At 44.0% G+C, this 14,785-nt stretch overlaps 2 protein-coding genes across 3 annotated transcripts in view; one reads left to right on the top strand and one right to left on the bottom strand.

Annotated features, from left to right (window-relative positions):
* Positions 1-14,785, top strand: part of LOC115793883 (platelet endothelial aggregation receptor 1-like) — a 151,321-nt gene that overhangs the window by 64,886 nt on the left and 71,650 nt on the right. The gene's annotated exons all lie outside the window — the stretch shown is intronic.
* LOC115793843 (lamin-A) overlaps positions 1-14,785 on the bottom strand; it is a 31,852-nt gene that overhangs the window by 11,300 nt on the left and 5,767 nt on the right. The gene's annotated exons all lie outside the window — the stretch shown is intronic.

Below are 14,785 nucleotides of genomic sequence, written 5' to 3' on the forward strand. Positions count from 1 at the left end.
ATACATTTTAGCTGATATTTTTTGTCAGCTATCTGAAGGTTCGTGTATTTGTTGCAGTATTTTATTGTTGCCTTGCATTAGCTGTAAATGCTGCACAGTCATAATAAGCACTCATCTGTGCTTAGTGAAGCTGTGGGTGAGGTACTGTTACTGCACAAGAGCCCATTAACAACCTGAGGTGTTATAAGAGGATCTGTGTGCTGCACAGCTTCACTAACATTTCTACAGCAGCTGCACTGCATGGACAGAGAGACAGAGAAGTGCCCGTGGAAGAACAATATGAAGACAGAGGGCTGATGAAGACAGGCAGTTAGCAGGATAGCTGGTTCATGCACTACCGAGGAGGAAGCGGACTTCCTATGATTCTATTTGGCACTGTGGGCCCGTCTTCATTGTCACTAATAATGGCCATCTGCTGGGGGAGATGGCCCCCAGGCTGCTCACACAGACCTGACAGTCTCCCGCTCCTGGACAAGCAGCCAAAAGGAAACACAGATAGCCTTAAAACCAAAGTTAGCCCACGGCTGACAGAGTGAACTCATAAGATGCTGTTTATAACACAGTAATCAATATCTATTACTGCTTCCAATAAACCCCAGGAATTATTTTCAAGAGGCTCAAAGAGAAACTTCGCTTCCTGAAAAGAGACGAAACTGCACAACAGCTATATCAGGCAAAACGCTGAAAACTCAAACTGATGTCTTAAAAACAAAGGAGCATACCACACTGATTATTGTTCAGATTAAAAAAGGAAAAAAGGAGGAGCAGGAGGAGGAGGAGGAGCAGCGCCCAGTTTCTGATGAGCACAAATCAAATAAGCATGCTGGCTGGGCCTGCACACGAACGCAGAGGCAGGGTTCACATGCAGACTCGCTCTTAAAAGAACTCTCTGAGAAAAACATGTTACACTGAAGCTACATTTTTATATTGTGGCACAACATTAACGAACTTTATGAACAGCTGGTGAATCTCAGCTTATTTTCAGCTCTGGTGTTGATCTCCGACTCCTGTCACATCTAAATATCCTCAGCTGCTAAATTCGTCTCATAGTGAGTCTTTTTGCAGAGCACAAAACAACACAACAAGAACACAAAAGTGAACTGCAGCCGGTCAGAAACACACAGAGCTCAACCTTGATCCTGAGCGTAGGGACAATAATGCATCGTACACAAACAGCTGAAAGAATAAATAAATAAACAAATAAAAATAAATAAAGTGGATAAAATGTACAGAGGACAAAGCAGCAGCGTTCCACTGATGGGCAGGAAGAGTCACAGAGTGACCTGAGGAAATTATTTTTAAAGATTCCCACAAACCAGGAGGACACAAACATAAAAAAGAACTTCACACAGGACGAGACCACAAACGCTCCACCTGAAAAAAATGACACAAATATTGAAGAACGCACAAAAACTTCTGGTAAAGTTTTCTGAAATATTTGCATCTCACTGAAAAATTGTCTGAATAATTGATCGTTGTACACGTGTGTGTGTGTTTGTTATGTTAAACTCACTGAAGGGATAAAAACTTTATACACTTTTTATTAAAAACAGCTGCTTAGATATGACCAGGACTTCACCTGTGTGTTTACCTTCTTTTATTCATGTTTTTAAAAATTAATAAAGATAAACATCGCAGAGTTCCTGGAGATGAAGGCCTTGCTCAAGGGCAGACTGCCTTTGTGTGTGTAAATGACCACGTGGGAGTAACGCTGGGTTTTACTCGTGTGAAAAACGACTTTATGACTGACACGCCTTCGAGGACGACTGCAGTAACAACAGCATTAACACCTCCAGCAGTTGTTGGACCCACAAACTGAGTTCAGGAACTCGTGCAAAACGAGACGCGACAGCTGCTGTAAAAAGTTTTAACGATTTATTCTGTCGTGACTGTAAAATAATAAACCTGAGGAGGTGCTGTGTGAGTCTGTGTGAAGGAAACTCGCTTTCTATGGCTGCTGCTTTGTGTTATTGTGGGACATTTTAAGTTCACCACAGTGCTTATTAACATGCAGTCCCATAAAAAACACATGAACCCAAACAGGTCTGAGTAACGAGGGCTGTGTTTTTTTATTTGAGTTGTAAATGCATTTGTTTACAGCTCCACACACACACACACACACACACACACACACACACACACACACACACACACACAGCTCTTTGTGTAGATGTTAATATTCTCTCCAATGGACCTTTTCAATGCTGTGATTCTGCAGCAGATGAACGCTGCTGAGTGTGTGTGTGTGTGTGTGTGTGTGTGTGTTGCTGTGACATTCATTAAGGCTAATGGGCCCAGTGGATCAGCTTCAGCGCTGGATTAATGGATGGACGTGCCTTCGCTGTATCAACATGCTGCTTTGCAGTTTGTATTCTCTTCATACATAAAACAGCAGCTAAAGAGAAGCTGAGAGCTGCGTGCAGACACACACAGACTCACACAGACACACCAGCTGCACTGTATGTGACGTATGGGGGACACGCTGTCCCGCCCTCTGCAGCCTTAATCACCCACGTTAACGATCATATTTCCTTGTTTTGTTGTGGAAAGTTTAAAAAAAGCCAGTTTAAATATCGGTCTGCGAGGCCGATATCGGCCCAGCGGATCAGGAATCCCCAATAAAAAGTATAAAATACATCCATTGCTGTATATGAAGAGAAGAGCACACGAGTTACAGCAGGTACGCCCACCTCTGTTCCTGTCACAGGAAGCATTCATAAACTGCATGAAGTAGGTTTGGTCTCCTCCACCTTCATATTTCTGCATATGAAAGCGGACCCTGAACATCAGAGGTCACTAACAGAGTCCATCCCTCATGTTACACAGCGGCCTGAGGTTTGACCTCTCAGGAGACCATCTCTACACCTGGATCTCACCTTTGGTGAATTATGATAACCAAAGCAGGTGGTACACACATCTTCATCCTCACTGACTCATCCTCATACTGCATGGATGGGGGCACGGGGCTCTGTATTGATTTGCAGCAACTCTTCCCTTTAACGGGACGAGCAGACCACCCCAGAGAAGAAATGGTTGTTTCTAACCAGCAAGGCTGATCGAAACAGTCACATTTATGTTCTCACTGAAAAGCTCTAAGTCGTGTTTAATTGTCATAGATTTAACGCTGGTGCTGTGGGCAGAGGGGTACAGTTTAGGGTGTGTCACTGATAAGCTGACACCGTGCAGCATCCTTCGATTTTCAGTCACACCCAGCAAAGGTTTCAAAACCCGACCGACGGCTGGTTTCACCCTGGCTCCATCTTTTATGTCCAGGCTGGATGTGCAGATAATAGAAAGGTCACAGGCTGAATGGAAATTTTCTGCTCACAGTGCTCGAAAGCACGTCTGTAGCTGCTGAGACAGTTCAGTGTGACCCAAAGTGGACTCAACAGTCACACAGCTAATCCCAAAGCCACTCCCAACAATCCCAGACGGCTCGGAAAACCCCGTCAGCTTCTGTGCAACGCTTTGAAGCACCGCACCAAAGACTCACAATGGGATCACATTCAGTAAGACGCCTATTAAATGAGCCTCATCAGAGGCTTTAGCGCAGTGATGCAATGAATATATATATTTATTATATATATGTGTGTATATGAACTTTGATTTGATTTACAGCTGCAGCTTTAAAGAGCTGCTCCTCAGGTGAGAACAGCCGGCTTGCTTTTGTGCAGATCCCAGAGCAGCAGTGTTTTCACACACTGTAATTCACACAGTGGGAAGTTTTTAACATTTAGTCTGAAACCACGACGACGTGACGAATCATGAAGACGTGAAGTTAAAGGAAAAGGGAAGTAATTCATTATTTTAGAATAAGTCAGGAACAGCAGGATTAAACAGACAAAAGCATCACTGATTCATCCTCAGTCCACTCAGACTAAAATATATATTAGTGTACAGTTTATATGTATAAATATATTTTAAAGAAAAATTAAAACCACACAGGAGAAAAAATAAACAGTGATTTTGTCTGTAGGTGCAGGTGTGTGTGAGCAGGTGCTGCTGCGACCGTCCCTGCTTTAACATCAAATCTGAACTTCTTACATTTCCCTTATAATAAAAAACAATAAAAACGCAATGAAAAGTTAAAGATGATTCTATGATACTCAGACTCACATTCAGTGAGGCTAAAACGAGCAAACACGTTTGGGAAATTAAGTAAAAAAATCAACATAAAAAATGCTAATTAAATACACGACCATAACTCTGCTCCTAGGAGGTGAGAGCATCACCTTTACTGTACGCAGTTTGTAACTGAGGAGCTCTAACACAGACAAATTAAATACTGTAAAGCTGTTTTTGTTTCCCACTGCACCGACATCATCATCAACAGTAAACTGGAATCAGAAAACAACTGCATTAAAATTACACCTGAACACCTGCGATGTGTGACAGAGACGCAGCGTCTACGTCTGCATTTACAGCCTCCACGGCCCTGTGCATGTTCACCTGCTGTTTACTTAATGCAAACTGAACTCTGTAATTAGAGCAAAAGCATAAATATTAAAGCCTCACAGGCTGTGCTCAGGACACATGTGGAGCAACTCTGCAGTTATTTTCAAGAAACTTATAATTAATATTTACAACATAATCAGCAGGGGAATAAGCAATGTGGTACTGATCCAACAGATAAGCAAACAAATGCAGATTATATTAATATTTAGAAAAATACCAGCGGGAATACGTGCAAACTGACTGAGGGCAGAGTTCACGTTTTAATTCTGCACACAAGGAATGAATTCAAAGCAAAACATTTATTTTCTCAAGCTTTATTTTTGCTTCAACACCACTTTTTATTTCTGTCCGCGCACAAATAACTGCGGTAAACAAAAAATGAAGGAAGTAAAAATAATAATGTTTAAAGGAATTCTCCTCCAAACAGACATCCTGAGGCACACACAAAATGGGAGCTTCTGGATGGAGACGGTGTGAGATGGGGGAGAGCAGGAGAGGGTGGTGTGAAATGGAAAAAACGAGAGAGACAGAGAACGAGGAAAAGAGAAAGAGGGGGAATAATAGAGACAAGAACTCAGAGGAGGAGGAGGAGGAATGTGCTGGCTCGGCTCCGAGCCTCAAGGATGACTCACAGCTATCTTTGTCCACCCCAGTAACAAGAAACGGACTCCGCCTCGTGGAGTGAAAGAGAGAAAAAAGCCCGCCGTCCCTCCCCCTCCTCCCCTGTTTTGCTATGCCGTTGCCACGGCAACCAAGGCCTTGTCGTCAGGCCTGCCAGCGTGCACATTTCCAGCACGCCGAGGAATAAAAAAGTGAAGACTTTCTCAGGACTTTGAGTCTCTGCTTCAATGTGTACGCCCATGAAGGAAATCCTAACCTTCTCTTCCTGCAACATACGAAGGAAAATTACTGCGACCAGAGCCAGAAAAGCCCTTTATGAGGCCTAAATGTGGGACTTAAATGTAGCATTTTATAGCAGAAGCACGTTTGACTATGGACAGAAGAAAACTGTTTGTATTATAGTTTGTGAGATTTAGCAGTATTTATTTCTCTGGGCTGATCTCAGTTACTAAAACAGGCAGCAGCTGAGGGGCCAAAAACTGCAGTACCTCCAACTGCCACCGGAGGCCGCTCCAAAGGTGAGTCAACACCCAAAATGATCAGATTTACAGCAGAAATAAACAATGTTTCCAAAAAAATAAGATTGTGGGCTCTGAGGCTAATCTCCACCTTTGTGTTTGGGTGAAGAATTTGTTTCCAATTCACAAAAATTTGTGAATAACAAGGCTGTAAGTTAAGCATTATTATGGCTGTGTGTGTCTGTGCGGCTACATGTGCGCTAATTCAGGTCATTGAACTCGTTTGTGGTTCTGACACCTTTTGGAACAATTATAAAAATTATTCAGCAGATAATAGAGCTGACTGTGTGGTTACATAATTGCTGCATATCTGTCTTTACACAATGCAGCGGTACTGTTTGTGGATGCAGTTTGCTAACCAAGCATGCTAGCATTAGCTGCTAACCAAGCATGCTAGCATTAACATTGATAACCCCATGTCCCCTGTCCAAATATTCACTTCAGGCTCCAAAAACAACTAAGCAGCAGCATTCAAAGGAAAGCCACACAGCAGCGGGTGACGATGTCTCTCTTTAATTTACAGTTTTAGTCTCAACCAGCTCTAACAGACTTTAACAGAAACCACAGCTCCAGTATCTGACCTTTTCTCTCTTTGCAAAGGGAAATCTGAGCTGCTGCTCTCACCCTGAGCTGACTGCACACCCTCAGCTTTAAAAGGTTCGTTAGCTCATGGCTTCCTCATGTAACCCTTCATCCGTCCATCCGGACACTTCCCAGTCTGTGGTTTCTCTAGCATTTGGAAAATTAAAAATAAAAGTCTGACTGTGAACTCATGTTTGTGTGGATTTTTAAATTCAGACACAAAATTGCAACTGCTGCTTAACTTTTTATTTTTCTGCGATCTGTGCTGAATATTCCAAAAATAAATCCATGAGCATTCCCGATTCCTCACAGGGAACCTGCTAACATATTGTTCTGTATGTACGGTTGCTGTGGGGGCTTTAGACAGCAGCGTGCACACCCCGACAGCTCAGATCGGTCCACTGCGACTGCAGTGTTTACCGGAGCAGCTCCCTGCAGGAGCGGGGGGGTCAGCACTTTGCACGTGTGCACATTTCAGGAAACACACCAACATTTTTCCTGTTTGAAGCACCGAATCACACCACAATGAACTATGCTACTGCACAAACGCACAGACACACCCCCTCTGGAAAGCCATGTGGGAGGGGTTTCCTGATGACTCACAGCTCAAACACTGGAGAAAAAAAAGGGGGGGGGGGGGGGTTCTTTCAAATTCCCCATAGCCCATCTAAAATGTTCCCCTTTCCTTTTATAGCCCAGTGTTTCCTTTTTTCCAACTTCATCATATTTAGTTTGGCAGAACCACTTTATATGGAGAGCACTGCAGGGAAAAGGTGCCTGAGAGGAAGGCTGGTGAATAATGAAGGGGGGGGGGGGGGGGGGGGGTGCTCTGCTCCTCTTTATTACACAGCCTGCATCAAAATCACTTATTGTCAGAACTGAAACGTTAAAATATTTAACTGTGTAACTGTGCCAGCAGGCGGGGGGGTCATCAACTTGTTCATCATGACAACCAGCTGAATCAGGCCAAACTCTGTGAATCATTTCAAGTCCCAGCATCGCGGAGGAAACGGTGCTTGGTGGTACAACACAATAAAACATGAAGGCGACGTCAAAATAAAACTGGATTTATCAGACAAGCAGTTTTTTTCTAGCATTTCATTTCTAGACTTGTGCACATTTAAAGTGTGTAAACAATCATTACAGTAAATCCACACATTAAAGATCATGAATCTGTTATTAAAATAACCCCTCAGAGCTGCAGCTGAATAATTTCATTGTTTTCCTGACGTTTAGCAGGTCTGTGTGTTTAGGACATCCTCACAGTCTTACAGTCAGGCATATTTGCATGTGTCAAGCTGCACCCTGTACTCTTCCTTAAGAGAAATCACAAGCTACAAATAAACACTGCTTTACGTGAAGTGCTGATTGATGTTTCTGTCTGCAGAAATGCTGCGGTGCCTGTTAAACGTGTCCCGGCCCTCGACCGCCTCTCAGACGTGCGGCCTCCACCTGCCTCAGGTCAGATACGGCAAAACTGCAGCCAGCGCCCGTCATTTACTCACACTCACACTTCATGAATGGCTGGGCTCTGAGCCCACAGGCTAATGAAAGAGAAAGCACCAAAACTATGTGCTGGTGAGCCTAAATGAAAAAGTCGAATGCACCAGTGCAACCAAAGTAAGAAGCTGAGGGTGGCTTTCAGTGATGTGGACAGTGCAACGCCGAGCTGCATGTATGCAGTCTGCGGGGACCTGGAAGCTGTGCTGACACGTATGCACACGCAGCAGACGAGCTTCCCTGCAGGCTCTGAGCTGAGGCCACCTCAGGTAAACAATGGTGGTTCAGCTCTGCAGCGTGCTGTGAAACCTGCAGTAACAAACATCACAGGCTGGCGCGTGACTGTTTCCTGTGCCTCTTCAGGGACGAAGAGCACAATGGCAGGGATTGTGCATGCGTGCGTGTGGGATGAATGCAGCCTCAGCCAGAGGCCGCCCGTCCGCATCCACGTGTGGCCGATGGAAACGGAGGTTTTAGCGTTCGCTTTCAGCAAAGCAAATGGCGACCGTGGCCGATTCTCTCATATCAAACTCACGGCTTTGTTCGAGCTGTCACCAAAGCAAACTGTGCAAACGGAAATGAATTATGTGTACGTCTTTGTCTGACTCTCACACGCAGAAATTTACATTCGTTAGTGCTCAAACACAGCGTCAGTCAACAGATGAAGAAAGAAGTCCCGCCCGACAAGAACGCCTGTTTGAAAGTCTGCGTGAGACCGCAGACACCGAAGGGCATATGAAACGGCTCTGGTTCCTCTTTGCATGATTCGTAGATGATTCATCAGAGGGTGAGTCACACGCTGCCCTTTGTGTTAGCTTCCACACCGGCTCTTCACTGGTAGTGAGTCGGATTAAGTGATGGACAAAGAGCGGCGCTGGGACACAACGGCTGCTGCCTTCACCCTCTCACTTCCAGTTTTTTACATTCATCAAACACTGAAATCAGAAGCAGATATTAAGATTAGGAAGAACTGCTGGTGTTGGTTACGGCTCGGTCTTTCCTGTTCATCAGACCTGACGTCTAAAGAAAAAAGTCACAGCAATTATCTTGTAGGTGCAACCCTGCTGAGCCTGCAGACACCAATAACACTCCTGATAACAGGTTCAGCTGCATTGTCTGAACACTTTTGCTTTGACTAAACAGGAAAATCCTGCTGCTGAACAAACGGCTGCCAACAAGCATAAAATAATTCGCTGCATCCAGCCGTGTATTAATTATCATCCTGCTGTTCGATTCACAATCTGCAGTAAAACGAACAGTCTCAGGTCTTCCTCCATCCTCATACATGCATCAGAGTGTTTCTGCTCTCTTTTCCAGCTGCACTCACTTAAACCCAAAACTCCAGAAACCTGAGATGGTGGCTAATGTTAGCTTTGAGCTAAATAAAACCCATGTGGAGTTAATGAGACCGTGCTGAGTTCCAGTCAGAGTTCTGTAGCTCGTGTTAGCCTATAAAAGGAGGACACGATTCTTGGAGTATAACCAAGTTGGGTTGTGGGACGAGTTTAGCGACTTGGTGCTCTCACGCAAAGAAAGAAGAGGCTGGTATTGGCAGACGGGAAACACGGGAGAGTTCGCCGGTGAGCGTATGACCAAGCGAGGAGAGGAGAGGAGAGGAGAGGAGAGGAGAGGAGAGGAGAGGAGAGGAGAGGAGAGGAGAGGAGAGGAGAGGTTTTAGGACAGCTCAGCTAACACGAACACTGAATACTGGCTTTGACCTCTTTGACCTGCTGCCCTCTGGCAGGAGCTACAGGTGCATCAAAGCCAGAACAAACAGACTCAGGAACAGTTTCTTTGCCACAGCAATCACCACCCTGAACTCACCCACTGTAACTGTGCAACACCCACATCTCTGTGCAATATTATATCATTCATACTGAACAATATCTAACATTCCTATATTGTGTAATATCCAGTATTCATTCACCAAGTGCAATATTCATCATCTTCATTATTATATGTATACACATATTTACTTTTCTTACAATGTACAGATGCACCAATGTATGTATACATTCTATTTTTTGTATATTTTACACATTGTTTATTTCTGTATATCTCTTGATTATATTGATTATACTAGATTATAATATTTTTATTTTAGAGAGTTTGATTTTCTGTTACATGGCACTGAACAGGAGTGGCCCTCCAATCTCATTGTACATCCTGTATAATGACAATAAAGGCATTCTATTCCAAAAAGGACGCACAAGCTTCCAGGGATCGTCTAAACTCTGACATGCAAACCACACCCTTGTGGCACACGCTAAAAAACATGCTAATTATGTTCCAGTTTAAAATTAAACTGCTCTTTATGAGATACCAACAATGATGAATCCAAATGAAACGATTCTGTGAAAAACAAAAGACAAAAGGACTGCAAGTGAAGACTGAACCAACTCAAGATGTTGAAGCTCAGCTTCCAATCAGCCCCAATGAACAAAAGCAGCAGTTAATGCAGAGCAGCTGAAAGCCCCTCAAACTCACTGCCCTGTTTAGATTACAGAGCAGAACTGCTCCAAACAGCCATTCAGCTCCAATTTATGTCAGAGAAAATGAGCTTTTACGGGCCTGGAAGGTGAAGCATTGTTACATAACTAACCAGGTGGGAATGGCATAGTTTAGGATAAATAGCAGCCACTCTGTCTGCTTCCCAACGGGAAGGCCTTTGGGCAGAGAGCGAGAGACTCTGTGGAGTCCCACCATCTTAAAGCCATTTAGCCCGTCCATGTGCGAGTGACTCATCGAGGGTTTGGCTGCCTCTGCGGGCTCTATGGAAACTCTCGCTCTATAACACAAACACACACACACACACACACACACACACACACACTGAGTACAGCAGCCTGCCAAAACCTCAGTTTGGTACCAAGTTCTGGTCCGCTAAAGTCCAAGACCGACTCTCTCATTACTCACACACCAATAAAGCCAGCAGAGAGTGAACGGCACCCATTCAGCACATTTACAGGCCTGCTGCATCTGTTTTCCATCACAAAGTATTCTGTGAGCGCCCGAGAGAACAGAAAGCCTCCAGACCTGCCGGCCACACATCCACAGCAGATCTGGATCAAAGAATAAACCTGGGTATCACGTTTAAGCAAGCCTGGAAAACTGAGGAGCAGTTTGTCATTCCTAAAGCATCAGATACGTTCAGTCAGGAACATCACAGACACACAAAAGCTGTGCTTCAGTCCCACAGTGCACCCGGTTTATCACTGAGACGGGTCCCTCACTCCCACTGTGGCACGTACAGATGCTTATAAATGCCTCCTTGGCTTCACGCTGAACTGCAGCAGGAGGGTTAATGTTGGAGCACAAAGCAAAATGTTCTCCAAACCAAAGCAGCAGCTTTTAGTGCCTGAAGTGCGGTCTTCATGGCTGTAAACTTTTTCTTTAATTATGCTAATTTACAGAATGACATTTTTGCATCATTCACAGTTCAAACTAATCCTGATAACCTGCAGTGCATCCTCTGCCTGAAACCAGACGTTTTTGCTCTCTTCCCCTTTAAGCTCGTCCTTCCTTTAAACCAGCTTTCTCCTGATTGGTTGCCCCTCACAAATAAAAGATTTGGAGCTACTGTGCTCCGTAATGCTTGATATGCCCATATTAGAGACATCCCATCTCTGTGACATCATACTGAGCCAAGAGTAGAAAAAGCTGAACCCCAGTGTTTAGATTAGCTTATACATAAATACCTCATTATTAGAAACTCTAGTCTGTGTGTCCACCAGTGCAGAATACTATACGACAGAAAAGATGGAAAAGCAGAGGCTCTTTAAGGAGTCCTGTTATGTGTTGGTGTCTAATATTGATGAGTATCTCTGCCACAACAGCAGCATTTAACATCCCGACAGTTTATGGGAAAAACAAATAATCCGCAGATTAATCAATAAGATAAAATATTATCTGCAGGTCTGAAGTTCCTCTGGCCGTTTATCGCTGACTTTTCCTTCAGTGTGTAAATATGACAAAGCTGAATATATCATATTAAATATGAAAGTCAAAGACAGGATTAACCATAAAGTATTTGATTTAAAGTTTTTTTAATTCATCACACTGAAAAAAACTTTTTGCCTCATCAATGCTGCTGATTGAGAAGGGGCATAATTATAGCTACTAATGTATCATTTTAACAGCAAATGCCCCTAAAAGACTGATGATTCAGGTATAAATGAGTTATTACTCTAGAGCCATGCAGATGATAACATATCTGTGTGTTCAGAGCAGTGACACAGCAACACAAAGAGCTGTGTGATCTAATTTACATCCCCGCTGGAAGACACCCAGAATCCTGGACTGAGCTCTCATCCTCCCCGGCGTGACTCAGTGTGACGGGCCATCGTCACGTAACACGAGCCGCAGGATCACGAGGGAGCACGGGGCTTCCCCCTCGAGGCAGCCGGAAGAACAGAGACAGCGTGATCAAACGGCACGAGAAAAGATACCGAGCGGCTCGGCGAAATCTGCCGCGGGTGCAGGATGGTGGTCTCAGGCCTTCGAGAGCCGTGAGAGAGAAACGCTGAACTGAGGAAACCCGTGCAGTTTGTTTGATATTCTTAGATGACTGCAGGAGAGACGGACCGGAGAAATACATGTAACGGCACCATCATCACTTCCATGTGTGCTTTTCCTGACATCGCTGGTTAAAATGTCTGCTGTTGCTAAAGGCCCACTGGTGCAGATGATTTCTAATGGCAGCTGGATGGCATAATGTGATGCACTCAATTATGAATGAAGAGGTCAGGCTTCTCTGAGTGTGTTAAAGCAGCGCCGTGTACCCCAAAATGGCTTTTTCTGAGATTTAAATACGGATATATGAGCATAAAGCCTTCATTTTTTTATCCTGCTAATTACTCTGACCTAATAACAGCACATTACAGTCATTAATTATTCACTAGTCTGCATAATTGGTTTTTAAGAGGTTGGGAGGGAGAATCTGGGTCTTTTACCTCCTTAAATCACCAGATATCGTTTATTCATTTCGTAAAAGTCTGTAAAGGTGTGATGAAACAATAAGCAGATCAACTGGTTATAAAATGCTGAATCTTCTCTGAATGGAGCTTTTAAAGCAGCACCGACTGAGCTCAGCAGATCAGCTGATGGCTCAAACCTGTGCACCTGCAAGCAGCTTTGCAACCCTCCTCCAGTCCAGCCTCCTCGCTTTCCTGCTATCTATCAGCTATACCACCGAAATAACAGAGCAGCCATTTAATGCATTTAATGTTCGAGTGATAGTAAGTTACATAGTTTCATGGTTTGATGGTTGCTGAACATTTTAACATTAGCAGCAACGACCACATGTTTAATATTTGAAGGATTCATAGAGCCACACTTTGGTTTTCCTGTATTTTGAGAGTAAATGTGATCAATATAAATCTTTCAGTGCTGCTGCAGAGATTATAAAAAATAAATCCCAGAAGGAAGGATTTATAATTTTATGTTATTCTGAGTTTGGGGAATGAGGTAAACGCCTCTGCTCCACCACATCTCCAACAGGCTTTATTCTCTAAATGTGAAAAAATAAAAAAATATTTTCTAATGAATTTATTTAGCTTTGACTTAAAACTTGAAATAAATTACATTTATTCTCCACATTTTAATTTTATTCTCCTTTCAAAATGAGGTTTTCCTGAATCTCTGATGTCTCACTGCTGTAAGTGCAGAGGAGGACCTCTGACCGCTTCCAGCAGGTTGCAGTTTCCTGCTCAGCACACGGTTTATCGACAGCGTTTCAAACAGACCCTCAGAGAACGCTGAGGCCGAATGATCTGAGCTAAAGTGCAGGTTTGTTCTTCCCAAGTTAGGAAGAAACTTTCCCAGCACGCAGAGGCAGCGCGGATGAATCCTCCTGACACGCGTCACCCATTAATAGAGCGGATGTATAACATGTTACCTTAGCGACAGGCTTCAAATTTCCCCTGAGATAAATTTAGAAACTTTGCTCACTGAGACTGAAGCTGTGACTAAGATTAGGCTGCTTGCTGTGACGCCCTTCAGCGGGGTCTCCCTCTCACTTCTGGTTTTCTCCTCGTGGGAGACGCTTCGGTCAGAAAAGCTTCTGTTTATCACGCCGCTGTTGCTCGGGGTGCAGCCGTGTGACACAAATACAGCTTTGAATCTAAATAACAAGGCAGTGTCTTTTATGGGACTGATCATAAACACAACAAATGACTGCAAAGTGCATGAGTCACGCTGGATGATGCAGAAGGCTAACTGTAACAAAGTATTCCCGGTCCAGGAAATGAGAACGTGTTGTGTGATAAGCACATTTCCTGCAGCGCCCCACAGTTACCCTTAGCAACACACAGCAGCCCATAAATACCGTGTTAGCACATCTGCTGCATCTTTGTCCCTGCAGCGGCCGCCGGACGTGTTCGGCCACGTTACGCCGACTGCGGCGTGTTTAATCCACTTTTTATTGTTTCCACAGACTGGAAAAGGACAGAAAAGCCCGTCGGCCCCACCCCTCACAGGTGGGGCAAACTCACCCCCGCTTTGTGTCTGGTCTCCAACAAGGACTGTTTACTGTCAGAGTTCAGCGCTTTACCGCGTCTGTCACAAACAGCTGCTGCTCCTCATCACCGCGCCCTGGAACCTGTGCACGGTGGAGGGAATGACCCCTGCATTCATGCACGAGCAGCAGCAGCAGGTCTCCACTGTTTCTAACGTCTGGTTTTTATTTCTTATTTCAGTTTTTTCACTCTTGGATTTCATTATTTTTCCATCACTATAGTAACATCAAAGATCGATATCCTGCTGCCTGACAGCACAGGACACCCCCACAAACAGTTCAGCCTAAATATTATTACGCAGGTATTTTTAATGCTGCGGCCCGCAGGTGTTTATTACCCTTATATCATCACGGTTTACAATATTTTCCAGTTGCTTCGATATAAACACTGAGGAAACGGTTTTGTTTGCTGTGATAACGTCTGTGGGCCTCACACTGCTGCTCTCATCACTCATTTTAAAGAAGACTTTATATGAGGTCTGATCCATTTACATTTAAATCCTGGAAGCATCGAAAATTGTTTCCAGTACAAAATTCCCTCTGTTTTTTCCTGTTCCTGTGTTTCCTGACGGCATGAATTTCTCTCCAAGTTTAT

This window comes from Archocentrus centrarchus, chromosome 16 (assembly GCF_007364275.1).
Source record: "Archocentrus centrarchus isolate MPI-CPG fArcCen1 chromosome 16, fArcCen1, whole genome shotgun sequence".
Lineage (NCBI taxonomy): Eukaryota > Metazoa > Chordata > Actinopteri > Cichliformes > Cichlidae > Archocentrus > Archocentrus centrarchus.